The 12,977-nt window shown below is 36.9% G+C and overlaps 1 long non-coding RNA gene across 1 annotated transcript in view; it reads left to right on the forward strand.

Moving 5' to 3' along the window:
• Window positions 1-1,905: 1,905 nt before the first annotated feature.
• LOC142600410 (uncharacterized) overlaps window positions 1,906-12,977 on the forward strand; it is a 321,258-nt gene continuing 310,186 nt past the window's right edge. Inside the window, exon 1 of the long non-coding RNA XR_012833880.1 lies at window positions 1,906-1,942. This is a non-coding gene — a long non-coding RNA (uncharacterized LOC142600410). The remainder of the gene's footprint in view (window positions 1,943-12,977) is intronic.

Raw genomic sequence — 12,977 nt, forward strand, 5'->3', positions numbered from 1 at the left:
CAATAAGCTCCACAGTCACACAGTGAACTAGAGCAAAGAAATAATCTAATCTAAAATTGTTCTCTCTTCCCCCCACCCCCCCCCACCCCGGAGTGAATGACAGAAAGATGAATGGATATATAAATATGTGTGCTAATTTGTACAAAATCTTCAAGTCAAGTCTAATAAAGTCTTGCAGAAATAGTCATCTATTATATTTTTAATTATATTATCATACTAATTATATTATATTTAAAAAAAAACAAACAAACAAACAAGAGAAGGTAAGAAAATGAAGAATAAACCAGTAGCATCAAAGCTGGAGAATATAAATTAAAAATAAGATTTTAACCCAAAAGTTATTAAAATTATGTTTTATACAATTTGCATTTATTATATTTATATTTAGTATATAATTGAAATTATAATGATATTTAATATTTTACTAACTTATGTCCCAATTTGTGTTTCAAATGCTCTTTTAAAAATAATTTTAAAAGGGATAGGCAGAAAAAAATCTTTGATTTTTTATTCTGAAGAAGTGTTTTTAAATTGTTTTTTCAGTCTTCTGACCTTTGCAAAGAGACCAGTCCTTTAACTCTTATGGTTATGATGTAGGCCAAAACAATCACTTTTTGAGCATGTGCAAGCTTAGTTTTTCAAGATTAGTTATCGTAGTTTTCCCAAATATGATATCCAAATTCTTGGGCAGAGTAGGAAATAGGCCACTCAACTGGACCAGTGAAAAAATATATTCCCTACGGTATCTAGCACCTCCAGTCAAAGTTGTAATTTTACTATTTATTGTGTAAAGAAATTGTGAAAGTTTGTATTGTATAAAGAAATTGTAAAGAAATAGTAAAATACATTGTGTAAAGAAATAGTAAAACTAAAGCTTGATTACTCTATTACAAGTGGTTTACTATGGAGTTATGATCCCCTTTGAAATTCTAATTTTTAAAATGCAGTAGAGAGATTCTATCAGTAGCTGAAACAGTAATAGGTAGGCTAGTCCCTTGTCTCAACAGAATAATTAAAATTCAAATCTACCAGTAAGGTCCAATTATTATCCAGACTCTGTGATATAGCAACTCTACTGTAAAATGAGGATCTCCGCCCCACTGTATTTTATAGACATATGAAAAACTCTGGAGACATTTTCTTGCAGTTCCCAAATTGAATTCAATAGAAGTTTAGTGATGCAAACAATGTAAAACTAGATTAAATAATTTCAGTATTTTAGCAAGCATCTTTAATGTTCTCCTACTATTTCAGTAAGTGTAGTAATGTACATTATGCACAAAAAACAAGATTCAGATAAACAAATTAGACTTTAAATTAACATGCTGGTCATAATAGAGGTTATATTTTTGTAGATGAAGTCTCAATACATTTAAATTAGAAAGACACTTACTGGGTTATGGCAATGCTGAATCAAGTAAATGACCGACACTAGAATAAGATTATCAAGGCTATTTAAGAGCTTTTATAAAATAATTGCCTGGATGTGCTTAATTTCAAAAATGTCCTAATATAACTCCCACTGCGAATGCAACAAGGGAATTTTCTTTTTTTTTTAATTTAAAATTTTAAATTAAAAATCCAACATGTTTCTTGTTCTAAAAGTGATGCCATCATATATAGTCAGTATGATTAGTACCATTGTACAGTTTATGATATCGAGAAATCAATGATGTGTGAATCTGTGTTGGTTTTGTGTGGCAAGGTTTTGGTAGCGAGGGGGGCTACAGGGGTGGCTTCTGTGAGAAGCTGCTAGAAGCTTCCCCTGTGTCTGACAGAGCCAATGCCAGCCGGCTCCAAGACGGACCCGCCGCTGGCCAAGGCCGAGCCAATCAGCGCCTCTGTGATAATGTATTTAAGAAGGAGAAAAAAAACAGTTAGAGAGCGCTTTTGCAGCCAGAGAGAGGAGTGAGAAGATGTAAGAAACTCTGCAGACACCAAGGTCAGTGCAGAAGGAGGGGGAGGAGGTGCTCCAGGCGCCGGAGCAAGATTCCCCTGCAGCCCGTGGTGAAGACCATGGTGAAGCAGGCTGTCCCCCTGCAGCCCATGGAGGGAGGATGAGGGGGTGTAGCGATTCCACCTGCAGCCCGTGGAGGACCCCACGCCGGAGCAGGTGGAGACACCTGAAGGAGGCTGTGGCCCCATGGGAAGCCCGTGCTGGAGCAAGCTCCTGGCAGGACCTGTGGCCCTGTGGAGAGAGGAGCCCACGCCAGAGCAGGTTTGCTGACAGGACTTGTGACCCCGTGGGGGACCCACGCTGGAGCAGTTTGCTCCTGAAGGTCTGCACCCCGTGGAGGAGACTCACGTTGGAGAAGGCCGTGAAGGACTGTCTCCCGTGAGAGGGACCCCACGCTGGAGCGGGGGAACGATGAGTCCTCCCCCTGAGGATGAAGAAGCGGCAGAAACACCGCGTGATGAACTGACCGTAACCCCCACTCCCCGTCCCCCTGTGCCGCTGAGGGGGGCGGAGGTTGAAGCCGGGAGTGAAGTTGAGCCCGGGAAGATGGGAGGGGTGGGGGGAGGTGTTTTTAAGATTTGGGTTTATTTCTCATTCCTCTACTCTGTTTTGCTTAGTAATAAATAAGATGAATTCCCTCTCTAAGTTCGGTCTGTTTTGCTCGTGATGATAATTAGAGAATGATCTCTCCCTGTCCTTATCTCAATCCGTAAGCTTTTTTTTTTTTCATTGTACCTTTTCTCCCCTGTCTAATGAAAGAGGGGAGTGATAGAGCGGCTCTGGTGGGCACCTGGCCCTCAGCCAGGGTCAACCCACCACAGAATCCAATACTAACTTTAATTGACAAAATAGAGAAACCAATTTTATTGTATCACGTGGTTTCATATCTTCAGCATATTTATGTGATAGAATTATGTAATGACTACTTTAAACAAAAGTAACATTTTTCTTTCCGAATTGAAAATGGTAACTTTATCATCTGCTAAATTGCCCTTGACTTGTTTTTCTTTTTTGTATGTAAAGTTAACATTCCAATTTGCAAAGAGTTGAAAAGTCTTGAGAATACATGGATATGGATAAATGATTGCATATTATCTTTAGGAAATAGAGAAAACATAGGGAAATATTCAAGTGAGTGAAGAAGTAGGCAAAGGACTAATAACAATGATAAGAGGCTAAGCATCTGAGTCCCCTTGCGTAAAACTGAAAAACAATTTACTTTTCGGTTTTCAATTTCAGGTGACATATAATATTATGGTAGTATTTCTATAGAACAATCTCTTCCTAAAATCTGCCACAGATATAAATGTAATACTCGTTATTAGAATTCTATGAGATTTCAAATATGTTCTATACAGAATTAGGTCCTCTTTCAACAAGGCATTTATGCGTGTGCTTAATCTTGAGCTTTTGGGCTAAAGAAGATCCCTTAGTTGAGACCTAGTATGAACTGCAAAATTTAATGAACTTGGAATGCTTAATGCATTTGCTGACAAAATTACCATCTCTGAAGAAATATGACCAGTTTCCAATTTCAGAAAGTTTCAGCCAATCTTAATATATGGGAACTCAAAGGCATTATTTAGGTTCAGGCACTGTCTTAAATTTCACAAGAGGTCAAATTCCATTTTCTACTTTGGGATGTAAAAATAATATATAGGAGAGTTACTTTAAAAAAATGGCTAGAAAAAAAAAGACAACTACTGAGCACATCTGGTTTTAACTAATGTATTGGTTTTGCAAAAATATTCTTTCACCTTTCATAGATGAAGTCAAACTTTTCTGCAGAATACTGGCCAGATAAGCCTAACCACATCCCACTAAACTAAGATTCTGCTATTTGTAGAGAAGTTGTTCAACAGAATAATGACCTCATATCCCCAGTATAAGTAAGATGACAGCCAACAGTCTTTGGCTGGCTCCATATCTACCAAGACGCTGAAGAATTCTGCAGTTTAGCAAAATGGAAGAGAATTCATGAGTTGTTTGTAGACTGCAACAGATAACAAGTGAATAGGATGTCAAACAGAAGCAGGGGAAAATAGAAAACCAAAAGGAAATACTGGGGTCATCTCGTCTCAAAAAAAAAAAAATCTCCAAAACAAAAAATAGCTGAAAAAGTAATCGCTCCAAAACAAGATAATGTGAATTAACACAGGTACTGGATTTTTTCTGTCTTTTGGTCTATCTTGCCCCATAAATGTTAATTTGGTCTCTATATGTAGCAGCATGTCTATATATAATTTCTTTAAATGTTTTCCTGTAACCGTCCTGAATGTTATAACCACAAGAATCCAAATTCGTAACAGTACTTGATATATCTTTTTTCTTCCCATGTCTAGAAGTAAAATGTTCCTCAATCATGTATGTCCTTGTTTCCTAGCTTTCTACGTACAATTTGGTTTACTTTTATCAACCAATGAGACTTTTGATTTCTTTGACAGAAGTTCAGGGCAATTTTAATTCTGTTACCTGAAGAGACAGAGTTCACATGTGAGTCATCTTTCTTTTACTGATGTATTTTCAGAAGACTGTCTTCAGGTTTGACACAGATTGTAAACACACAGGCGCTGAATGTTTCTAGCTCAAGTATCAGTTCCAGCAGCAGGGATATCTTCTCAATATGTTCTTTGCCTGTCCATTTATGAGTTTGATTTTGTTTGTAGACTTTAAGTTAAAATTGTTAACTATAAACATTATCACATAGCGTATAATTAATTCAGATGACCATCCAGCTGGTTTTGACCTTTGTTTAGTGCAAGAGATGCCTTTGTGAATCAAAAATTCATAGGCAATTCACGTATTTGGTTTATAATAGGTCAATGTTAATTTAAGTCCAGTTGCTACAAATTTTGTCAAACAGTATTCATTCCCTAGTAGTCATGTTGTTTGTGGCCATTGGTATTTACAAGATGGGACCCAAATTTCTAATTCCACTCCTTAAAAGCTAGAAACAAATTGGACTCTCTCCACCCCTGAATTACAACTAGATTAACATAAGTGTCTCTTTAAAAGAAAGAAAAGAGCAAAAGGAAAGCAAATGAGGCTGGTAGCCTTTTAAGACTGAATCAGACACCAGAAGAAATGACATATTGTACCACAAAAACAAATATAAGGTGACATGATCAAAAATTAATGGTTTCTGGAGAAAAGCTTATTTCCTTTGGTACATGCCTTTGTTATGTTTTCTTATCATGGATGTATTAAAAGTAAAGCTACCTGGATCTTCACAACAAAGCATCTGTGTCAGGACTTGAGAAAAATCTGTTTGTAATGAGTCTCTAGAGTTAGATATTGTATAAAAAGAGGTCACTGTAAACTGACCTTACAAACCATCCACCTGTCAGTCCCATCACATATTGGCTTCTACTAAACTAAAAAAAAAAAAAAAAATCCCCAAAGATTTCCACTTCTTCCCCTTCTCTTAGCTCAGAACAAAAGACAAGATAATTATTTGCTGCCATTTAGATAAAGGTGACATAGCAGACATTTTATTGTTGTTTTTCAGACAAAGGATGACAGACAGCAAAGGAATCCTTTTGCTTGTGTGGTGATAAAAAAGTAAGAATACTGTAGATGAGAAATTCTAGCTCCCTTTCTAAATAAATCAACACCATGAAGTGTATTAACATGCGATCTCCAAGAATGGAAATAAAAGCTTGCTTTTGCTTTTGACATTTGTGGATATGGCAATGTATTAGCTCTTTTTAAATAGCTGATGGCACTTTGAAAAAAGATTAAGTGAGAGAGCCAATACCTCCAGCTAAAAATCCTTCCTTTTGCAGGACGACAATGTACTAGTACTTATATATATATCTATCTATATAAGTCCCTCTTCAGAAAAAAACTTATAGTGAAAATTTCTAAAACGATTGTAGGTCTGTGGTCCTCAATATCACAAAGAGTCCTGGATTCTGATTAAGTGTAATTACCTATTCAAACCGTAACCCCTGCTATGAGGTCTGTGCAATAAAGCCAACAATATTGTTATCAACAATGAGCAGCACAACATAAGTAGTGCTATAACTATGCATGTTGGGACATCAGGAATTCTCTACATTGTGGAAGAGACTGTCCAATCTCATCAGCCATTCATCTTAAAGACTGTACATGCTAATTATTCTGCTTTTATTGTGGTACTCCGATGAGACCATCTCAAAAACATAATCGTCCCATTCCAGAGCCCTTACAAACCTCCTTAAATGAAAATGTGGGAGGAGCAAGTTGGGAAGAGGGGTGTGCCTATAAATATTTTCCCAATCTCAGAGTTTGCCCAAGGGAGCTTTATTTTTTTAATGAATATCAAAAGAATTAATCTAAACTGTTCTATGCTGACAATTTTTCACACACGAGCTGTTTTCAGATCTTAAGATTCCTCTCGTTTTATTGTTACAAGGAAAGGATAATGTCTAGACAGCTCTAACATACTGGAAAAGGGGTCAAGACTTGCTGTACAACTGTCAGTCCCACCTAGATAAGAATAAAGATTAGGATGTGTCTAAATCAAAAGGGAAGGAAAAAAAATACGAAAAAGAAATTATAAAGAACAATCTTCTTAGGAGAAATAGCCTCAGTGAAACCAAGTAAAATGGTATTAGCCCACTTTTGAAGGAGTAAATGTTAATACTCTAACCTCTTGTTTTCTGTTTTTCCCACTATATATACCTGTAGTTTACATTTATAGAAAAATTAAAGGAAACGTTATGCATGCTTCCACTGGGGGGGGGGGGGGGGGGGGGGATTCTGAGTTAAAATTGTGATTTGCCTCAAGAATACTTGGAGAATACACTAGGAATAGAAAATATGTTTCTATCAAGGACCTGTAACATCCCCAGGACTTTGTAGTCAAAAATGTGTAATAAAATTTGTATTAATACATAAATAAAAATTAAGACATTGAGAGAAAATTACTGTGGATTGCTACAAATGAATTTTAAACTAAAAATTAAAATGTTTTTTGGAGGCCAGATGCATAGAATCATAGAATGGTTTGGGTACATTAAATATCATCTGGTTCCATGCACATGCAAAGGTAAAAAATGATGTGGGAATCTACTAAGGAATTAGTTAAACGGGGAATTTTGGATTTTCACTAACAAGATGTTGGCATGTTTTTAATCTATTACGGTGCTTACCTAGAGATAAAAACAAACAAACAATAACAAAACAACAAAAAAAATCCTCTCTGCCTCCTCCAGAGTTCTCTGCCCCGCAATGGCAACATCATACCTTCACAGCGCTAGGTCAGGACAACTTGAAGAGTGCCAAGATTCAGTATACGTTGAGATTTGTAACTGCTGCCCTGAAGACTTCAGATGTGCAGCCACTGTGTCACTGACCAGAAATCACAAGCTTCCACTTGCATATTAAAATTCTGTTTTTCTTAAGGAGAAAATAGCATTGAGTTTCCGCCAATTTTGTTTACATTTTGAGACTACTTCTCCAGTTGTAGCATAAGGTCAGCTAGCTGGTTTCTTCCTTCATGTCTTCTTACATTTCATTGCACATATGATGAATACAGGTTGACTCTGACACATCTTGTATTATCTAGTTTGTTTTGGACCAGAAGCATTTTGGCAGCTATAGCCAAATATCTGGGTTCAAACAAACAATATCTTTCTTTGTCTACAAGTGAAGGTTTTGGCTGAATGCCACATGTTGAAAACACTGTAAAATTAATTCTCAACATATTGAACTTAGAATCCAAGGAATTTATTCTCTTTCCAAATACATAATTAAACATCATGACCTCAGAGTGACTGCAAGCTAGAAAGGAGAGTTGTTTTGCAGACATTTTGCATTGCAGTTGACTTTAGGTGAAAAATCTTTTCTGACATTACTGACTCAGTTATATAAACAGCTCTTTCCAGAGAAATAATATTATTTATTAAAAATAAATTAAATCTAGATGGAAAAAAAAAAAAAAAGAAAAGATATTTCAATTACATTAAGGCTGTCACAAGTTTACACAGGGCCAGGCTGTTAATAGATAACTAAGTCTAAAATGTGTTACTTCAATCCTAGCTATAGTGCTGACACTCATACCACAGCAAAGCCAAATCACTGTGATCATCAGGGAGCTTTTAATTTTATTTATTGACCATTTGTGTGGGCATAGACATTCTGTATGCTAGGAACATATTCCTTAGTTATGTGATCAAATGCTTTTAACACATTGAACTTAGAAGTCACACTAAATATTTTTTCCCAGTTAATTTATTTCTGCAGACTTCTCCAGTCCTTGGTCTTGTCAAGATCAGAATCATGAGCACAGAAATAATATACATTGCTGTTACCCAGTTTTGAAATATAAAAAGAAAAGTTTGATTATGCTGCTGCTTACTGTCATAACTATGTATTTATTGTAAACTACTTTTGAGGAGGCATTGCAAATTTATTTAGCAGATTTTGTCCAAAATAGCTGTGCTAGCTGAATAGTGTGAAAGAGTAGATCTGACCTGAGATATTGCTTTCTTTCCTACGTTGAAGATTAATGCCTCCAAAAAAGATGAAAGCAGGAGGATAAAAGTGTGATGTTTTCAGAGATAATTCTACTAGTGGCAATCATGATCATTAGATGAAAATAAATAAGTCATTTTCATTATCATGTGTCCTGAAAGGAAGCAAGATTCACTGTGAAGGAAAAGGATAAAAGAGGGGAAATTAAAGGCTTTGAAAAATTAACATTGATCCCAGAGTGCACCTGGACTTTTATTTCCACTGTTCTGTCTCCAAACATTAGCTCATATTCTGAGATGTTTTGATAGTAGACACTGCTGAATTTAATGCAAAATAGGCCAGACTTAACCCAATCAAGGGCTTTTCTTATGAAAACAAAAGCTTTTTATAACTAAGTGTCCTTGTCACTTCTAGTTCTACCGCCTTGTTGTATGTAAACTTGCACGATGGGTGTCATTTGGGCTCTGGGAACAACTTATTTTCCCAGACAATAGAAAGAAAAAGACAAAATTAAAAGATGAAATGAAAACTTCCCCTCCTCCCCTTGCCAGTGTTCAAAGTGAGACATATAACTTTTGCCCTCATACAGCAAATGTAAATAATGTTTATAAGACAGAAAAGGAATTAAACGGCAAATGAAGTAGTAGTGCATTGTCTGATGTGTTGTCCTTTGCTCTGTAGCGTTAAAAACAGAGATATGCCATACTGTTGGTACCTACAGTATATTAAATCAGCCATTGCAAAACTGATGAGATCCTCTTTCAACTCATCCCTACTTGTTAAGTAACTGATCTTGGCTTTCGGTTCTGCTTACCATTCATCTATAAATTCATCTACTATTTCTCCAGGCTATTCAATTTTTATTGATCCTATTGTCCTATTAAAAGCCTTTACTGACTTAGTGTGTCTTACATCTTTATCCCAAATTTGAATTTCCACTTCATGCTGACCCTGCATAAATCCCCCTAATACTCCTTGGATTCTGCCTAGCCCAACTGAATTGTCAAATCTTCCTACTTGCAGCTTCATTCTGCTAATTGAATGCTTCCCTGTGCTAAAACAGGCACCCCAGGTTTATTCTTCTCCTTGAATTCTAGCATAAGATTTTCAGACATCTGTCAGCCACTAGAAATCCTTTCCTAATTCAGTTTTTCTTTACATATTCTGTATTTTCTGAAAGTAAAGGACCAAAAATGGCTTTTCCCCTGCTCATGTCAAGAGCTGTGTAATCACAGTGAGACAGGGACAACCATTGAATATCCAAAAGAGAAGCTTTGTGAATCACACGGCCAATTCTCTGAGTAGTTTAGTTGCGCATGGCAGGTTATGGATGATTATCTGAACTCTCACTAAACTTTTGAGGTTTACCCTTCGTTAACCATGGCAGTCGGGTGTAACAATTATTTGATCAAGACAGGTTCGTGTTTCTCAATCAGGGGACATCAAGACTTTTGGAGCCACAAGGAGAGACCTCTAATTTAAAGTCTCCAATTACTGTTTATACATTATTGACAAAATCTTGGAGAATGGTAAAGAAGTATGGTTTTGTGAGCCCTTACACTAACAATAAACATAATTGCAGATTCAATTATGAAAGTCTGAAAACTGTAACAGATGTCTGGAGAATTAACAAATGAGCAAGAGCATATTTTAATAACTATTATATGAAAAATCCAGTAGCTTGTGACAGATGAGGAGTTACTGACCCATTCCATTTGATTTGTTCTTTATTGCAATTTGGAAAAAATTACTCAAGAGCAGACACTGCAATAAATAAGCAGAAGTACTTTTAATATACCAATCTGAACTTCAGCATGTCTTTTTTCCTTCTCTGAACCTTTAAAATTTACAAATGATTTTGTTGGCTTTCCAATGAATTTACACAAGAGGCTCCAGCTTTATTGATTTCTCAGGAGATTTTGATGTTCTGCCCGATCCTCTCTTTATGAACAGCAGCCAGGGCTAGGATAAGGAGGAATTAACTGGATATAAGTGATAGATAAACCAATAATAATGATATGGAGTTTATTTTAGGCCGCATATGTTTTTTAATCTTCTGTTTACAGCCCAACAAAGGTTTTAGTTAAACTTTAGCTATTGTTGATCTCACTTTTTATTAGTAAGCTGCTCAGCATTTCTGTGTTCAGTTAAAATCAACTTTTGTTAATAGGCAATCATTCATTGTCAATCTGTATCAGATCAATTGAACAATAGCTAGAGCTGGATGTCATTTTCAACTTTTGTAATTGGAATGGATTTTGGCTAAAATAATTCAATATTTTACTTTTTAAAACAACATGTGATTAAGAATCTATTTTTTGTTGTTGGCCTGAAATTCCTCCCTACTTTTAGTATTACTTCTTTACTTCTTAGTAGTCCTTTGAGGTACTGAAGCACTTTTATTTTCCTTGAGAGATGGTTTACAGGGACAGCTTGAGAGACGTGCCTTCATTTCCTGTGCACCTTACCCACAGTGACAAGTGAACTCTGTTTTGATGGAGATGTGAATTTGTCTCTACAAGTTCCTACAAAATGTTTATCATAGAACCTTAGCAGCTGTAATCTTGTTTAGCCCTGTTGACTCCACCAATTTTAGCCTGGATGAAGAGATAAAGATCTTTGAGTTCTGCCACCTCATCTTTTGGAAGCTTTATTTTCTGCCCTTAACAACAAGTTACACCACAGAAAGATGTAACATCAACCTCCTCAAAGAAGGTAGAGCAAGCAAAATTAAACATTGAAATTGTATCTCAGTGTCACAGTTGCTCTCAAAAAGTTTCAAGTCAGAATCAACACCTTCATTGTGTTAGGCATTTTACAAACACATTAAAAAAAACCAAATACAAGCCCTCCTCCAAAGAGATTTTTTTTTTTTTTTTTTTGAGGGGGTGGTGGATTTCCCCTTAAAATTTGTCCTGCAGGTTTTAGGAAAATATTACAGTTTTTTAGAAAGATTATAATGAAGAAATGTTGTACTGAGGCTTCAGTCCCCAACTAGTTCACTAAAGGCCTTGATATACCTCAATCTGGAATAGTTGCACAGTATAGGCTACAACAAGTCTGATAAACTGCCTATGGAAGTATAACCTGCTTCCACACAAACAGTGTGATGTACTTAATAAGAATCTGTGACTCTAAAGATGACCAATGTGTCAAGAAAACTCCACTGTATATTCTGAACATAAGACTTCCTAATGACTTGGAAATTAAAATTTTCCTATAGGAGTTCAAACACACCTGCATGCATGCACATGCACACACACATACTGTCTTGTGAAAACATGGACTATTCACAACCTTCAAATGATGCACAACAGTCGTCTTATTGAGCATATAATTTAAAACATAATGAGGTAATATATCTCTGTGTGCTGGTTTTGGCTGGGTTAGAGTCATTTTCTTCATGGTAGGTAGTATGGGGCTATGCTTTGGATTTGTGCTGAAAACAGTGTTGATAATATAGAGATGTTTTTGTTATTGCTGAGCAGTGCTTTACACAGAGTCATGGGCTTTTCTGCTTCTCACCCCACCCCACCAGTGAGTAGGCTTGGGGTGCTCAAGGATTTGGGAGGGGACACAGCCGGGACAATTGACCCCAACTGACCAAAGGGATATCCCATACCATATGACGTCATGTTCAGCATATAAAGCTGAGGAAAGCAGGAGGAAGAGGGGGACATTCGGAGTGATGGTGTTTGTTTTCCCAAGTAACTGCTACACGTGATAGAGCCCTGCTTTCCTGGAGATGGCTGCACACCTGCCTGCCCATGGGAAGTGGTGAATGAATTCCTCGGTTTGCTTTGCTTGTGCGCGTGGCTTTTGCTTTACCTGTTAAACTGTCTTTATCTCAACCCACAAGTTTTCTCACTTTTACCCTTCTGATTCTCTCCCCCCATCCCACCGTGGTGGGGGAGTGAACGAGTGGCTGCGTGGTGCTTAGTTGCCAGCTGTGATTAAACCACAACACTCTGTGAACTACTTGCATTGGCAGACTAAAGGTCCTTGGCCACTGAACAGAATCCACTACTGTTCGCAGCAATAACCTTATTCAAATCTAGTAACCCTCTATACTGGCTTTGACTGGGATAGAGTTAATTTTCTTCGCAGTAGCTAGTATGGGGCTATGTTTTGGATTTGTGCTGAAAACAGTGTTGATAACACAGGGATGTTTTCGTTACTGCTGAGCAGTGCTTACACAGAGCCAAGGGCTTTTCTGCTCCTCACACCATCCCACTGGCAAGTAGGCTGGGGGTGCACAAGGAGTTGGGCAGGGACACAGCTAAGACAGCTGACTCTAACTGACCAAAGGGATATTCCATACCATATGACTTCATGCTCAGCAACAATAGCTGACCTATGAGTCACTAGGAGACATCTGAAAGCTCTCATTTTCTTGCTGTCACCCATCCTCTTAATTTGTAAAAGAGTTCTTGAAACAGTAATAATCTTTTCACATGCAAGGGAAACAGAGCCTGAAATATGTCCTCCTGTTTTTGTTTTTGTTTACCTTTTTACGTTCACCCCTCTACATATCATCCTTTTTTTTTTTCCTTTTTTTTTT

This window comes from Balearica regulorum, chromosome 2, assembly GCF_011004875.1.
Source record: "Balearica regulorum gibbericeps isolate bBalReg1 chromosome 2, bBalReg1.pri, whole genome shotgun sequence".
NCBI classification, from domain to species: Eukaryota; Metazoa; Chordata; class Aves; order Gruiformes; family Gruidae; genus Balearica; species Balearica regulorum.